This window comes from Protopterus annectens, chromosome 1.part0 (genome assembly GCF_019279795.1).
Source record: "Protopterus annectens isolate FY-2018-M chromosome 1.part0, PAN1.0, whole genome shotgun sequence".
Classification (NCBI taxonomy): Eukaryota; Metazoa; Chordata; order Ceratodontiformes; family Protopteridae; genus Protopterus; species Protopterus annectens.
The window spans coordinates 1316946098-1316962795 of record NC_056725.1 but is presented as its reverse complement, the minus strand read 5'-3'; the positions used below and the strand labels follow the sequence as shown (position 1 = coordinate 1316962795).

At 33.6% G+C, this 16698-nt stretch overlaps 1 protein-coding gene across 1 annotated transcript in view; it reads right to left on the bottom strand.

Annotated features, from left to right (window-relative positions):
- The window catches only part of LOC122797833 (extracellular serine/threonine protein kinase FAM20C-like), a 719407-nt gene that overhangs the window by 126368 nt on the left and 576341 nt on the right, over positions 1-16698 (bottom strand). The gene's annotated exons all lie outside the window — the stretch shown is intronic.

Sequence of the window (16698 nt, the reverse complement as noted above, 5' to 3'; positions counted from 1 at the left end):
TTTACATGACTGCAACATATTAATGTATGTAAATACTTATGATTTAAACATATATAATACTACAATTCATTTGACTTATCTAACTGACAAGCATAAATATCATTATGATTTTATCTTAGAAGAAGTTGTCATGTGACATATTTTAAAGCAGCAGTTCAGATATATAAAATACAGATGGCTTTCTTCGCAATAATTTAAGTATATCTGGGAATTTACATAGCTATGCAGTATGACTTGTAACCATATTTATGAACATAAATATTTTATTTAACTGGCAATAATAAGTATGAGAAAAAAGCTTTGATGCAAGTAATTTAAAGTCTTTTAGAAGCTGTTAACTGCATTTCTATGACAGAAAATAGGTATATCCTAATATATGTAATGTCTGAACCATAATAGCCTAAGTTATTGACTCTAAATGAACATAAGAACTTATTCTTACAAACTTTGAATAAATTAATATGTAGCTATGCCCCCTTTTTTTTTTTTTTTTTTCTTTTCTTCTCTCTCTCTCTCCCTCTCACTTCTTTTCTTCCTCTCTCTCTTCTCGGTTCCCAATATCAAGTTTATTTGAATGCTATTTGATTATAAATGTATTATACTAAATAGATGTACATAGCAGTATGAATTGTTTCTAAAAGTTCCTATTTGTTTATATGATGCTGATTTATCAAATGTTTAGCTTTGTCTTACTAGATAATCTAATTGAAAGAGGTTAACTTTAGTTAATAATAATCAGTATTAAATTGATAAGGTGGCAACTGAGGTACTGCTGCTTAGGGTAGGGGGTTAACTTGAGTGGTATGTGCTACTCAAAGTTGGAGTTTTTAACTCCAGGCTGGGTGCAAGGTTTAATCCTTATATTATTTTCTTCTGTTTACTGTTGTTTGTATATAGTTCTGACATCCACAATACATTTTATAAACTCATTGTCACTACAAACAAAAACGAAGCTTATACAAAATCCCATAAGAGTTTCAATAAATACAGCTATATTTAAAGGTACACCTAAAGGAGGAGGTATAACATTACTTATTTTGTTAATTGTTATTCTGATTATAAGTTTTATATGTTTTAAAAATGCCAAATGACTTCTCTAAAAGGAATTTCTTTAAACATTAATGGACTGAAAAATCCATGTAAAAGGGCAAGCTTAATGAGATACATTAATTTACATAAGGCTAACTTAGTATTCCTTCAAGAAACACATATCCTGAATAAAGATATTGATAAATTAGCCACTAATAAATATACAGTATTAGTTAGTTCAGAGCACACTCAGAAAAAAAGAGGAGTGGCTATTTTATGGAATAAAAGTATGCCCATACCTAAAACTATTAAGTCTTATGAAGATGATAAAGGAATGTTTTGTATGGTTACAATACAAATTAATGGAAAGACATATACAATAATCAATGTATATTGGATACCAGGAATTGGTATTAATACAGTGAAATACTATCTTAATAAGATCATATCATTCTCTATAGGAGATATTATTTTAGCAGGTGACTTTAATTGTATCCTACATGAAAAAGATACTACTACTATAGGAAAAAGGAAAATTACATCTAATGCAAAACATTTAAAGGATTTTGTTAATTCTTATCATTTAAATGATATTAATAATCAGATAGACTCAAAATCATTACCATACACTTTTTTTTTCTAACAGATATAAAACTTATTCAAAAATAGATAGAGTCTTTATTTCTAACCAGATGGTAACAGAATTAATTAATTCTAAAATCATTTTGTGTCCTATATCAGATCATAATTCAATTGTCTTTGAGTTCATGATAAAAAGTACTTACAATGTTCAGATCAAAAGGATACCAGCATACTTAACTCAACTAAAAGACTATAAAGATTATATACTTTCAGAAGTGCAACATTTTTAGACATAAATAATACTCCTGAAGTCTCCATTGTTTATGTTTGGGATGCTTTAAAATCATATCTATATGGACAAAGTATCAGATGGTATAATAATAAAAGGAAATCTTGGGATAAGGAATTATTAGATATTCAAAGTAAATTAGACTCTTATAAGCATAATAATAAATAAAATATTATGGACAAAAAAGTCATTGAAGAAATAAACAAACTAAATGAGAAATGCAAAGAAATTTTAACTCATAAAGTTAAAATAACTTTAGAGAAATACAAGTTTTTGTCTTACTCAATAAGTCCCAAATACTTACATAGACTTAAAAATAAAACAAAAAGGTTAGATAAGCAAAATCATATCAAAGAAATTTTCTCTCTAAGGAAAAAGAAGAATGTTTCTAGTCTACCAGAAATATCAGATGAATTTAGAAATCACTTTCACAAAATTAATCATAATAACATTAACATGGAACCTAAAGATAAAATAAAGAAATTTATAACTACAAACATGAATAAAAAACTTAATAAACAACAGACTAAACTAATGGATAAAAATATTTCATATACAGAGGTTGTTACACAAATAAACAAGCTTAAATCAAACAAAGCACCAGGTAATGATGGTATTATACCAGAGATATATAAAATTCTTTCTAAAAGCACATACTCATTAATACATAAGGTTTTTATTTTGGCCCAAAATGAGTTAATAACTCCCCCATCTTGGCAATACACATTTATTTAAGCCAATATTAAAACCCAATAAAGATCCAACTAGATGCACTTCATATCGACCTATTTCATTACTTAATGTTGATTATAAAATGTTTATGAGTATTTTTGCTGATAGATTGAAGACAATCATCCCAGGCATTATAGATATAGATCAGACAGGCTTCATTGTAAATAGAAATACTTTTGATAATATAAGGAGAACTATAACATTAATTGATTTAGCAAATAGGAGAAAGAATGATTTAACACTTATTAGTCTCGACATAAGTTCAGCATTTGATTCAGTAAGTTGGGACTACTTGTTTATCTTACTGAAATGCACAAACTTTTCAGATGCATTTGTAAATCTAATTGAACATTTATAGAAAGGAGCATTGGCTTACATTAAGATAGGAACATATATCTCACAAAAAATACCCATTTTAAAAGGTACAAAACAAGGGTGTCCACTCTCTCCATTATTATTTACTTTAATAATGGAGCCTTGGGCTAATCTGATCAGAAACAGTACTGATATAGAAGGATTTGATATAGATGAAAATGCAACATCTAAAATTCAACTTTTTGCAGATGATGTTCTAATTACATCAGCAGGATCTAATTCTTCTATGCAGTCCCTATTTGATAAAATTATGAATTTTAAAAATATTTCTGGTTTAATATTCAATGAAGAAAAAACTAAAATATTACCTATATATACACGAAAAAATGTTCTCATTAGTGATTTTAGTAAATATATACCCAATTCAGGTCAGATAACTTACTTAGGTATAATATTAACTAAGGATATCAAATCTATTATACATAATAATTATAATACCTGTCTTCTTAATATACAAAATCTTTTCAATACCTGGAATAATATGTTTTTTACTATGGAAGAGAGACTTACAATTATTAAAATGATAATATTCCCCAAGATATTATACTTAATACAATCAATAATACTCCCACCTACAAAAATAATTATCAAGAAATTGAATACACTAATGTTAAATTTCTTATGGGCACCTAATAGACCTAGGATTGCATTAAAGAAACATACTAATAGCTGGTCTCAAGGGGCATTTCTTTTCCAGACTTTAACTTATATACTATCTCTTCTATTATAAAAGTTATTACTTTGTTAATAGATCAGTCATATGTTGCAAAATGGAAAGATTACTGGGAACTAATTAGTATTCACTTCATGAAAATCTCTTTAACACATAAAAATATGATTGTAAATAACTCTATGTTATGGTTACTAAAAGAATTTTGTACTTCACCTATTACACCAAAATATATAGTTAGTTATCCATTAAACATTATTATTAGTTATCGTAATTTTATATTCATGCATCCTAAGTATAAGGAATGAAATTTTATTATATTCCCTATAATGTATACACAAGGTATGCTTTTGTCATCCACTTCTGAAAGAACTCATTTAGTCACAGACAATGATCTAAAGTACTGGTATCAGTTGCTATCTGATAATAAAATTAAAAATTTAGACTTCTTAAAACAAGAATTTGATCTGAGAGAAACTTGTTGGTTAGAAGTTCAGACCTTTAGACAACATCTTATTAATAAAATTGATTTAATGTCTATAACAGTTAAAGAATCTATTCCAACACTGATTGATTACTTGATATTAAATTTACAACATAAAGTTGCTGATAAAGGTAAGGTTTCATACATACATAAAATTATCAGAGAAGAAACTTATTACAGTGTAGATACCTATTGGAATTATCTCACTTCCATTAATGGTGAATCACCAAATCAACAAGATAAACAATATATATTGGAATCTGCTTATAAAACTACTTCTTCCATTGTTTGGAGACTTTTTACTTGGAAATTTTTACATAGATCCTTTTATACACCTTTGACGATGAATAAAATAAATAATAAAGACAATCTATGTAAAAGATGTAATGTAGAAATTAATGCTGATTGGGCACATATGTTTTATGACTGTATAAAATTGAAAGAATATTGGAAGTCAATCAATGATTTTTTGCAGGCTCTTTTTACAGATAATTTCATTATTTCTAAATCTCTTATATTATTCAACACTCCTGTTCCTCAAAGTGTTAAAAAGGTTAAGCTTCCCTTGTTATGGTCTATTCTAGCAGTGGCTAGAAAAATAATAACTAGAAATTGGATTTCAGATACTCCTTCGTTTAATGAATTTAAAAATGTTATGACTGTAGTGTGCCATATGGAATTGATGACAATAAAATCAAGAACTACTAGAAAAACATCTTACTATATTATATGGGATACTTTACAAAATCTGTTAAAAAAATCTTAGCTTCAATAGCATGGTATTTTAGTTTAATTAATTGATTTGATTGTAGTGGATGTCTTTGTAAATACTTTGGTTATTTTATTGAATGTTATAACCATTTCTATTTTAATTACTTGTATAAAATTGTTATGATATTTATTTTGTATGTTAAAAACAATAAACTTGTTTTAAAAAATATATATATATTCCTTCAGGATTTCATTATTTTCATCTGTTACTATTTGGACCTTAAAGCTCTCTCTTTTTTATCTCTGTTTTGACTCATACATTTAACTTTCTCAAGTTTGTGTTGTTTTAGGGTGGTTTTAGGGTAGATGATTTGGTCTGTAATAACATAGTTGCCAACACTTAGATTATTTTTTTTTATAAATGAATGCTCTGTTTAGCTGAGTTAATCGCACTGTAACACTGGGAGTATTTGTTTTGTGCTTTCTTATGTCATATTTTCTGCATGAAATTATGGATTTTGTTAGCAAGTTAATGTTGTGTTTTAAATTGTCTTTTGTGTACTGCTGTTATATGTAAGTTATTTTTTCTGATGTGAGGGTGGTGGCTACTGCAATGGGAAATGTCCTTTTCTCACACTGCACAGTTATCTTAGAGTTAATTATATATTTAGGGTAGTGGGATGCACATAACTCTGCAAGGAGGGTTTTGTCCCCCACAATAAATAATGTTTTACTGCTTTCTTATTCTATATAGCCCATTTTTCATTCTGTCAAAATTCCTGCTTCAGTTAAGTTTATTTTTAGTTAAGTTTAAATATATTTTAAACTTCTAATAAATATTTTTCAGTAATATGACCTTCTCTAAGATATTTCAGCTTGTGGAAAGGTCAAACATTCAAAAGAAGCAAAAGAAAAACAAAAAAAAGACAGCTACTCAGACATACCGAGAAGGGAAGGGGATTGTTTGGGAGGCAAGCAAATGGAGAGGTGGTGACTGTTGATGAGCAAAGTATAGAAGTGCTTACTCTCAAAAACTATTCTTATACCTAAAGTTAATTCTGACCCCCAAAACCCTGACAATTATAGACCAATATCATTAATAAATGTAGATATGAAAATGTTGACCTCTATTCTATCCAGTAGATTAAAAAAAAATAATGAATAAAATAATATCGAAGGAACAAGCCGGTTTTATGGCAACTAGACAAACTAGTGACAATACACTTACATTTCATACACTGTTAGCTTATGCTAAACAGAAAAATCTTAATATTTATGTGCTTATTATTGATGCACAGAAGGCTTTTGACAGGGTTGACATAAGTTTTTTGTTTGATACTCTACCATATTTTAATATATCCAAAGAATTTATTCAAGTGTTAAAAATCTTATATAGCAATCCTTATACAACTTTATACATTAATAAAATGTTCTCTAAAAGAATACAGATTAAAAATGGAACACGTCAGGTTTGTCCGTTGTCCCCGTTATTATTTAATATATATCTGGAACCCTTATTCTTATATATTAAACAGAAGGTATACTATAATGCCCCAATAATTTATGGAACAAAAATATCAATGGCGGCGTTTGCGGATGATCTCAATATATATTGTACAACTCCAATTTCAGACACTAAAAAATTATTAAAAGCAGTGGATGACTTTGCAGAAATATCTAATTATAAAATTAATCTAAAAAAAAATAAATATTTTCCCCTTAAGAACTCCCAAACCTTTCTTGCTTTTGCCACTGATGGGACAGGTAATGTTCAAAGATAATATTAAATACTTGGGTATTGTTTTCTCTACAGATGATAAAGATTTTTATACTATTAACATTAAAACAGTTTGGGATCAAATAATATCTGACTTTGGGAGATGGAATAATTTAAGATTACCAGTACTGGCGAAGGTCTCAATTATTAAAATGAATATATTACCAAGATTATTATATATTTTTAGATCTGCTCAAGTAGCAATTTCGAAGAAATTTTTTAAACAAATTCATAAAGAATCGGCTAAATTTATTTGGGAGCCAAGGAAAACAAGGATATCATATGATAAATTAATGACACCAAAAAATAGAGGGGGATTGGATTTACCAAATTTTGAAATTTATTATTTAATAATAAACTCTAATAGACTCCTAAGAATTGCTAATTATGATGTATGTAGCACTAAGTGTGCACCAACATGGGTAATCTTGAATTATAAACATATATTAAATTTGAGTATTAATCCTAAAGCATTACCCTTTCTAGGAAAAGATAAGCTATAATTATATGGGATAATGGACCACATTAAAGTATATATAACATCTATAAAAAAATATTTCAATCATTAGATCTTGCTCAACATATGATGGTTTTCAACCCTTTCATAGGAACCCTAATTTGAGATTAAATAATCAATTAATAGATCTTAAAAAATTCCCGTTAATAGTTAATTTAACTTTAATTGACATTTACATATATCTCAAATTTTCAGCTAATCAAATAAGACAAGAATTAAACTTACCTAAAAATTATCTAGTTATATTGAGACAAATTAGGGAACTCTCTATAAGCTACTTTAAGAATTTTAAACCCAGAGATGAGGATTTAATGAAATGCTCAAATTTGTGGCAAGCTCTTCTACAAGATGTTAAATTTATAACCGTATCAAATAAATTAATAAAAGAGTTTAAATTTCAGGATAAGGTTCTTTTATCGAAATATTGGAAAGAGAAAATTCCACCGATAGAAGAAAGTCAAATAATAAAAGCAATAGATTTGACAACAAAATCTATCTCTCTTCAAAAGTTGATGTATACTCAGCTTATGATATGGAATAATGCGTATTATACACGCCTTAGCCTGCATAAATTCAATTCTAAAAACTCCCCAAATTGTCCATTCTGTAAAGACCAACCTGCTGATCTTCTTCATATGTTCTGGAGCTGCAAATGCATTTATAAACTTTGGAACTCTTTAAAAATACAACTTCAAAAGATGGGTTATCAAAGTACAACACTTTCATGGAAATTTATGATTTTGCATATCCCTCCAAAAGAACTTTCTAGATCACAAAGTATCATAATTATTAATATCTTCTTATTAATGAAACTATATATAGCTACTAATTGGTTAAACCCATCCCAAACTTCATGGGATAACTTTAAAATTCTAGCTATGAGACATATATTAGCCCACAAATTACTTCTACATCAACACAATAAAAATATCAATAACCCGAAAATATGGGAACAAGTGTTGAATATCATATTAGCGTAATATTTTAAACCTAAATCTATTATGAGTCATTTATACTCTGTAAGAGAACTTTGTAACAACAAATTGTGTAATACTTGAACTAATCTCAATTATTTTTATATCTTTTTGTATAAACTTGTGTTGCAGGTGGAAGCATTCATGTAAATATTGTATATATGTTATGGTGTGATTGTTAGATACATTAGTTGGTTTTTATTTTCAATCTTGCATTTGTTTGGAATTTGTATTGAAAATGATAAAACAATAAAGATTTATTATTGAAAAAAAAAGAAGTGCTTACTGAGTAATCTGAATTAGATTCTGTTAGATTAGCTGCAGCATGCAACAGACAGATATTTTGGCAACCTGCTGCATGGTAAAGAGCACTCAAAGATGCAAACAGATATGTGAGAAAAAAATTATGCCCATCTGGGTAATCATTTGAAGTGTCAGGACCTGCTTTGGTGTTCATTATAATAATAATTAATTTAAAGAATTTACGTCTTTGCAGTGAGTTGCTTAGGCAGGCCCTGAACTTGGCAGTCATGTCAACACATTTTCTAGACATTTCAAGTATAGTAATGTTATACCCATACAAATGCAACTGATCTCATTTGCTTACTATTCCAATTGCCTAATTGACCTTTTTTTTATTGTAGTAGAGCCAAATGTTTGGATAAGACTCCACAATGTGTCAGCGCCCAACACAGTGCAAGGACCCAGAATCCCCTGCTTCCCTCTCATGCCAGTCTCCAACTTGCCCAGCTGCAAGCTCAGCTCACACTACAGAGTCTAAAACTGGCTCAGATAGCAGTCACAAGCAATTCTGCAACTACAACAGTTTTAAATCATGTCCTTTCCAAAGTGGCCATGTCTTAGCAGATTTTAACCCTCTGAGGGCTGCTTCAGTGATAGCTGCCCATCCAAACCAGTCTGGACCAGGGATGCCAAATGCAGGATTTCAAGTGAGTGGATTACCTTTTCCAACACAGAATCTTTCTGGCAAATTAGTGGAAAATCATTAAAGACTGAAGTTAGAAAATAGTGACAGACATTTGAGTTTCAGATTTCACACCCTTCATAAAATGCATACTAATGCAAGACCTACTATTCTATTATCTTTTTAAGTTCATAAGAACAATATTTAAAATTTATCTTTATTTTTGCGCCTTTGTCCCACTTCTGTTTATGGCTTTGTCGAGATTTCTTTCTCTGAGGTTGAGAGGTATGACAAATGTGTCAGGGCCATCACAGTCAGCCAGTGACATTTCAAATTGTGACATACTTGTTGCACCCCACTCCCCCACATAGTGACTATGGATGTATCCAAGCAAGGCAAAGAACAGTTATACAGTGTAAGTATGCAGAGTATCCCCCCCCATCCAAGGCAGACACAAGTACTACAGTGGCTTTTCATCTGTTCTTGATTTTGCAGAATGTTCTGGTTTTCTGTCATATTTTTATACTGTTGATTTATGCTTCTTCTTATTCAGAAAATGCATGTTGTTGCAGTGCCTACTGCTCTGTGTTTAAGTAGCAATGCTTTAATGACCATCGGGTAAGCTTGGCTGAGAGTGTAAGATGCAAGTAAGCTTTAATAAGCATACTGTTAGAGAATTACCAACATTGAAAGCCTTTTTGCTGTTGCCATGCAGAGAATATTTACATAACTAGATAGCATATAAGCCTTGGGTATTGAAATGCATATGACAGTATTTGTAATAAAGGACAGGATTACAGTATTTTCAGAAGCTCATTACATTTGTTGGGGGCTTGCAGTCATCTTTGCAGGCTTTACCCATAAACTAAACATAATGCCAATCTATCATTTGTGGTCTGTAACCTGTGCAGTAATTCTTTAAGCAATTTATCTTGAGCTTGTTTCCTGTTTACTGTTCAATTTTTACTTTGATCATGTTTTTCCCCATGAAACAAGTAGATAGTTGTCAGGCAGCTGGTCCTTTTTGGATAAGAAACATTTTTACAAGTGGGGGTATCACAGAGATTGCTACTTTCAGCATGTTACTTGGTACTTTTATAAAGCTGAATATAAATTATAATTAGAACTGCAGTGCAAGGAGAAGTGGTTTGAGCTGAGTGCTGCTTGTTTTTTTATATTTTATTTTGACTGACATTCCAGTAATGTTTTTAAAAAGTAATTTATTTTTCATGCCTCACAACTTTTTTGTTTCCATCTAGATATTAAGTAAGCAGTCATGTAGCCAATACATTGAAATATTTTTTTCTTCTACACTTCATTTTGTCTTGATTGGACTTTCATAATGATGGTTTGACACCCAGGGCGGTGTATTTAATTAAATCCCAGTTTTTGTGGTTTTGAACAGATTTTTAATGACATTTCAGCATATGCAGTATATAGCTGAAAAATGCAAGCATACCTTCACAAGTTCAGTAGACTTCTGTTTAGATATATCACAAAATAATAGGCTCTTCTGTGTTTTCCACATAAACAAGTCTCCTCACCTTCAGGTTGCCTAGCTATGCAATTGCCTTTTTATGGTGTAGATTCAGGACTGTGAGCATGGTGAACATGCAAAGGAGGTGTGAACTCAAATGGTAGCGCACTGTTTTATATTCAGTAAGCAGATGTATATGGTGTGTAGAGGTATGCAAACAAGGTAAACACAGTGGTATGCTAATTACAGCATAAGCAGCTAAATTGTATGCTAATGAATCAATCCAAGATGGAAGAGCTATTCAGCAAGATATAAAGCAACTGTATAGAATCAGTGCTGGCTTTCCCTGTGAATTCCAGAACCTATTGGAATACATCCAGGGAAAGGCGTCTACACAGAAAGAAGTTTAGGGGCTGATTTTGCTTTAATTCATGAGTATGTACTACAGGCTGAAGTCTGTGCTAATGCTACTGCTAATAGACCAAAGGCAAGAAGGAAAAAAGTTTTCAGATGATGGTTAATTTATCACAAGCTATATTACAAGGAAATTGTAGAATGCTATATGGTAGATAGAGAGACATTAGAGGAACTCTGCAACCTCTGTCATCCTCAACTCAGAACCAGGGCAAACCAAGGGGAACCCATCCCAGTGGAGACAAAGGTAAGTGTGGCACTTAGAATTTTGTCTAGAGGTACCTTTCAGAGACCACAGGGGACATGCTGGATGTGTCACAGGTATCAGCATCCAGGATCTGGCATCAATTCCTGAATGTTATGATCTGACATGACAGTGACCACATATATTTTCCCCATACTCCTAAGGGCAGGGCAAGAAATATGCAGGAGTTCTACCCTATAGCACACTACCCTGAAGTACTGGGTGCCATAGATTGCAGACATATAGAAATTAAGCCATCACCTGGGGAACAGGGAAGGCTCTACATAAATAGAAAGGGCCTCCACTCTATTAACTGCCAAGTCATTTGTAATGCCAAGGGAATCATCTTGAAAGTGTGTGCTGAAAACCCTGGCAGTTACCATGACTCTCATATCTGGCACACCTCACAACTATATGAGATGTTAACTAGGTGGGGATATCCCACAGGGTCATTTACTGAGGGGTGCAGGTTATGCATTAGAACCATGGCTGATGACACCCATCAGAAATGTGCACATACCTGCTGAAGAATGGCATAATGAGACACATGCTCAAACCAGAAATATCATAGAGCATGTGTTTGGGCTGCTGAAGTCATGGAGTTGGTGCCTAGACACATCTGGGGGAACTCAGCTGTGCAATCCATATACATGTACTGAAATATTCACTGTATGTACCGTGCTATACAACATCATCCTGAGACAACAGCTTCAGCAAGATGAACAAGGGGAAGCGGCACATATCCCATCACCAACTGCAAAGTCACCATAGCCACATGCAGGTGAGGAGTTAGAGAGAGAACATGCAGCTGCTGTGGGTGTAAGCAGAAGTAGGTGTGCTGAACATGCCCTCTCATTGGCTAAGAGAAAAAGCATAGCACACTCAGTCACTCACCAGCTATGGGCCTAAAAGTTTCCTCTGACGCCCATACATATAGTAACATTGATGCCAGACAACACTCATGACCTTTACCTACCCATATAATGGCTGTGTACTGCTAGCATTAGGCAGAGTCAGCCATGAACTAAAACTGTTCCAAAAGCTGGATTTACAAGGTAAGCATTGAACCTGGAGAGTATTTTGTAATAATACGAACAAATGACATATCCTTGCATGCTGTTAACTTAGTAGTTTAAGCAAATAAAAGGTGGTGATTTGTACAGAAATGACTAACATGTGACAGCACAGAGTTATGTGATTTATATGTGCCCATTATCAAGTAGTAGGCCTCAGGCATCAAAGATTCACACAGTCGTACCTCTCAAAAGTACTGATGGTCACTGAATGTCCTCAGTTGTCACCATACATTTGTACTGGAAAATCTTTAAAGAGAGAATTTAGAAAGTAATGAGACAAATTTCAGTTTCAGACTTCACAACCCTCACAAGTTCATTAAAAATACTGAAGCAAAAAGTTTGATGCTATCAATTGTCTAACTTTCTAACACCAGTATAAGTCACAGGTACAATTACCAATTCAACACCACAAATGCAGATATACTAAGCACTAAGTCAGTTATGCAAACTGAAAATCATAGACAAATGTTGTGTATTTCTTAATCCAAAAAACAGAAAACAGGGATATGGCAAAGTTATCATCACTTGCACAGGATGTTGTGTGGGAGGCAGGAAGTGTAGGCTGATGCAAAAGGTTGGTGAGTGTGTGAGAGTAAGAAAGAGAAGCAGGCAGACATTTGGATAAAGTAACAAATGTCCAGTGAGGCAAAATGAGCTTTAAGCTTTGCAGCTGAACTATGTAACTGTTGTGTGTGTCTGTATGGGTTCTCCAGGTGAAATTGGTGTGTGAATGTCTGCATGAACACAGCCAAGCTCTGTGTTAGCTCAAAGTCTTGCTATGTTGGACAGGTGTGAGCTGTGCATGGCAGAGGTGGCAGTTCATCGCTGTCATACCCGGACATGAGAACTGACTCTGCCAGGAGTTGCACGGGCATGTCCACACCCACAGTCAGATGCACTGCTGCTACCTGAATGTCACTGATGTCTGCTGGACAAGATCTCCTCATGAGGATGCCCAGGACCATGACCCCATAGCCTGTCATGTCTGGATGTGGAAAGCTGAACTACTGACAGAGCAGTGGAAGTACTGCCACTATGGGAGTGTGATTGGTGCATAGTCACATTGGCTAACAGCAGATAATGTGGCCAACCTACACTCAAAAGGATACTGTTCCCCCCCAGCAAATGTTCCATCACAGACATGGATTGTTCCAACATGTCATTTATCTGATCCATTAAATCAGCAACATACTGGAGGCAGTCACGCATATCAGACTGTGCCACATCTACACTCTAAGCATTTCTCTAGAGGTCCTATGTGAACATAACTGTGCCTCCATGATGGTCCTAAACATACATTGAGTGGCACAGGAAGAGACACCTGGATTAGGTGGAGGATGGACAGCAGGCTTCTTCTGAGCACCCCTAACAACCCTCCTGCATGGCACCTCACCCACACTTTGGCTATGACCAGATTCAACAGGCACTGAAGCTACAGTAACTATATTTCCCTGATCGAGTGTCTCACCCTCCACTTGTCCAATATCTGAGGGCTCACTGGAATGTGTAGGTGTAGGCCTATTGGCTGTGTCTGATGGAATAACAGATGGATTAATGTGAACCTTAGTGTCAAATTCAACCTTTGAACCACCCAAATCTGCCTTTATTTGGCCACCATCATCATCAGAGACTGCTACTCTGACATCAGGTGGTAGAGGTCCCACACTTCCACTGCCAGGATCACCTGTAATAACAGGCAACAAACACAGGAAATAAATTATACCTACACTACTATAGTCCAATATATGCTAACAAATGAACAGTGGTGCCACTATTACAGACAGTACAGCAATACATACAACAGTCCTGACACCAACATCACAAATTAAATCTTTCTTTGAACTGCTCATCAGTACTGACATAATAATGTTTGGCTTACCATATACAGATGATTGTAGGCTCCCCATGCTAGATGGTCCTTGAAGAAGTCAAGCAAATGGTAAGGCCAACATCATCACAATTAACAGTAACACAGGGGGTAAAAGGTTTTTCCTTTTATATGTCCATTAACTATGCTTTCAAGTTGGATAGTCGAACACACTTATGTGAATGCAGTAGTACTTTTGCATAAGTGTGTTCGACTATATGTACAAGATTGTGGTACAGTGGGGATTGAAAATTCATCCATAGCCCCACTGCAGTGCGATCTCAGAGTTGGAATAAATTAGTAGTGGGGGGTGTGGGGGGCACAGGGGGGTGCAGGGGGGGCTTGCCCCCCTGCAAAAAGATGATATGTCATATAGGAGCTTAATTTACATCAGCTCCTATATGGCTATTGCTTCACATTTTTGGTGACAATGTCTACTCAAATGTGTCGATCATTTGGGGCGACATTGTGTATGCTCAAAATGTTTGCTTTCAGTTTAACTTTTCATTATTTTGAATGGCAAATGTTTTGCCGTTTGAAATAATGATAGTAAACATATATATATATATATATATATATATATATATATAAAACAGATTCTTCTTAATGACATTTTGACATATGCAATATATATAGCTAAAAATGCAAGCATACCTTCTCAAGTTCAGTAGTCTTCTGTGCAGATATATCTGAAAGTAATAGCTTCTTCTGTGTTCTCCACATACTCCACATAAACAAGTCTCCTCACCTTCAGGTTCCCTAGCTACACGGTTGCCTTTTTATGGTGTAGATTCAGGACTGTGAGCATGGTAAATATGCAGATTATGTGTGAACTCATTACAATCACTGAATCTCAAATGCTTGGCTCTCTGTAGCAGATGTGAAGATAGTGCAGGCACTCCCTCAGTGTTTGTTGTTAATGGATTGCAACTGTAAATGATTACTGGTAGGGAGAAGGAAAACAAAATAGCAATGCAAACTGTCCTACCTCCAGTGGGTGTGCCAGGTTAGACTTACAAAATGTAGAAATAGTTTTATCAAGGTTGGAAATGTAAGTAAACATCAAACAATTCACAGGTTTTGTTCATTAGCATGCAATTTCACCTTCATTTGTTGACAACTATTTATTATTGCTATTTAATATCCTCCCACATTTTAAGGACAATAATATAGAATGCTTTACAGACTGCATGTCTCAGATTACTGGTCAGTTAAGACAAGAATGAGTAACAAACATAGAGAGGTAAGACAGAGCTGCATTTTTGCAAACAATAGTCATAAATGGTTGTGTGATCACTTAGTGTACTTAATCAGAAATGAATATGTGTTCAAATAACTGTTATGTGGTTTCTTAGTACTGTGAATGATGTTGGAGTTGGTTGTATGTAGAATGATTTCAGCTCCCTGTTGCAAAGCTGTTTGTGTGGCAAATAGGCTAAGACACCCTTATTGCAGTGAGAGTTCAAATCCAGACCTATGTGGAAACATTTCTTGTGTACTAACAAAATGTTGTTGTGTTTATTTCATAGATTGCTTTTCTTCATTTCAACTACTTTTCCTTTATAATTTTTTTTTCTAGGTCAGTGTTGTTTGCATGGTGTGCACCCTTGTGCAAACAAGGGAAATAGAGAAAATGAATGTCAGGTTTGTCTGTGCTTATCTTGTTTGCATAATGCTTAGCATTGTGTAAACTCCGACAAGTGACCCACCCATGAAGCAGTCAGAACACTTGCACACAGGACATCTGTAAATGTGTAAAGCTAAACAGAATACACTGTTGACATTTTTGCTTTCCATCACACAATGTTGCTTAGTGGCATTGAGCAGCGGTTATCCCAACACCTGCAGTCATCGAACCCCTGCAGACAGGATACAATCACTGAAAATGGATACATTCAATTAAGTCTGGTGGGCAGAGCATAAACATGCTAAGTGGCATTGTGCAGTGGTTAGGACAGAGAACTTAAAAATGAGTAGGAAATTATGGAACTACTTTGTAGCTAGTCCTATGGCAGCAGGTGTAAGTGTAGGGCTGGAATACAGATGGTTCTGGGTTCTAGTATAGGGTGTGCAACCTGTTTTTACTGTTGAGACAGTGCAGTTTATAGTAATGAATGGAAAGATAAACAAGTGTTATTTCAATGTTCTGGTGGCAACAGGTGTAAGTGTAGCGCTGCTATATACATGGTCCTTGGTTATAATACTTGGTATTTCACACAGTTTTACTGCTTTAACATTTCCCATTATATTCACTCTCACTTATAACACTTTTGACAATGGAACTAATATTAATTATATGTATGAGGGAAAAAGACCCTTATTGTGTTTTCAGATATATGACTGAGGGTATACTATCTATTATATTTCTATAAGTATGATTCTGCTATCTGGACTTGGATGGCCTTCACAGTTAAATAAGATACAATCACAACTGGATCTATACACAAGAACCTTGTCAGGTCACACACATACATGTGTGAGACCTCACACTGTCACCTGTATTTATGAATTACTCGGGTATGTGCAGACAGCACTTCTTCTATGGCAAAAATGAA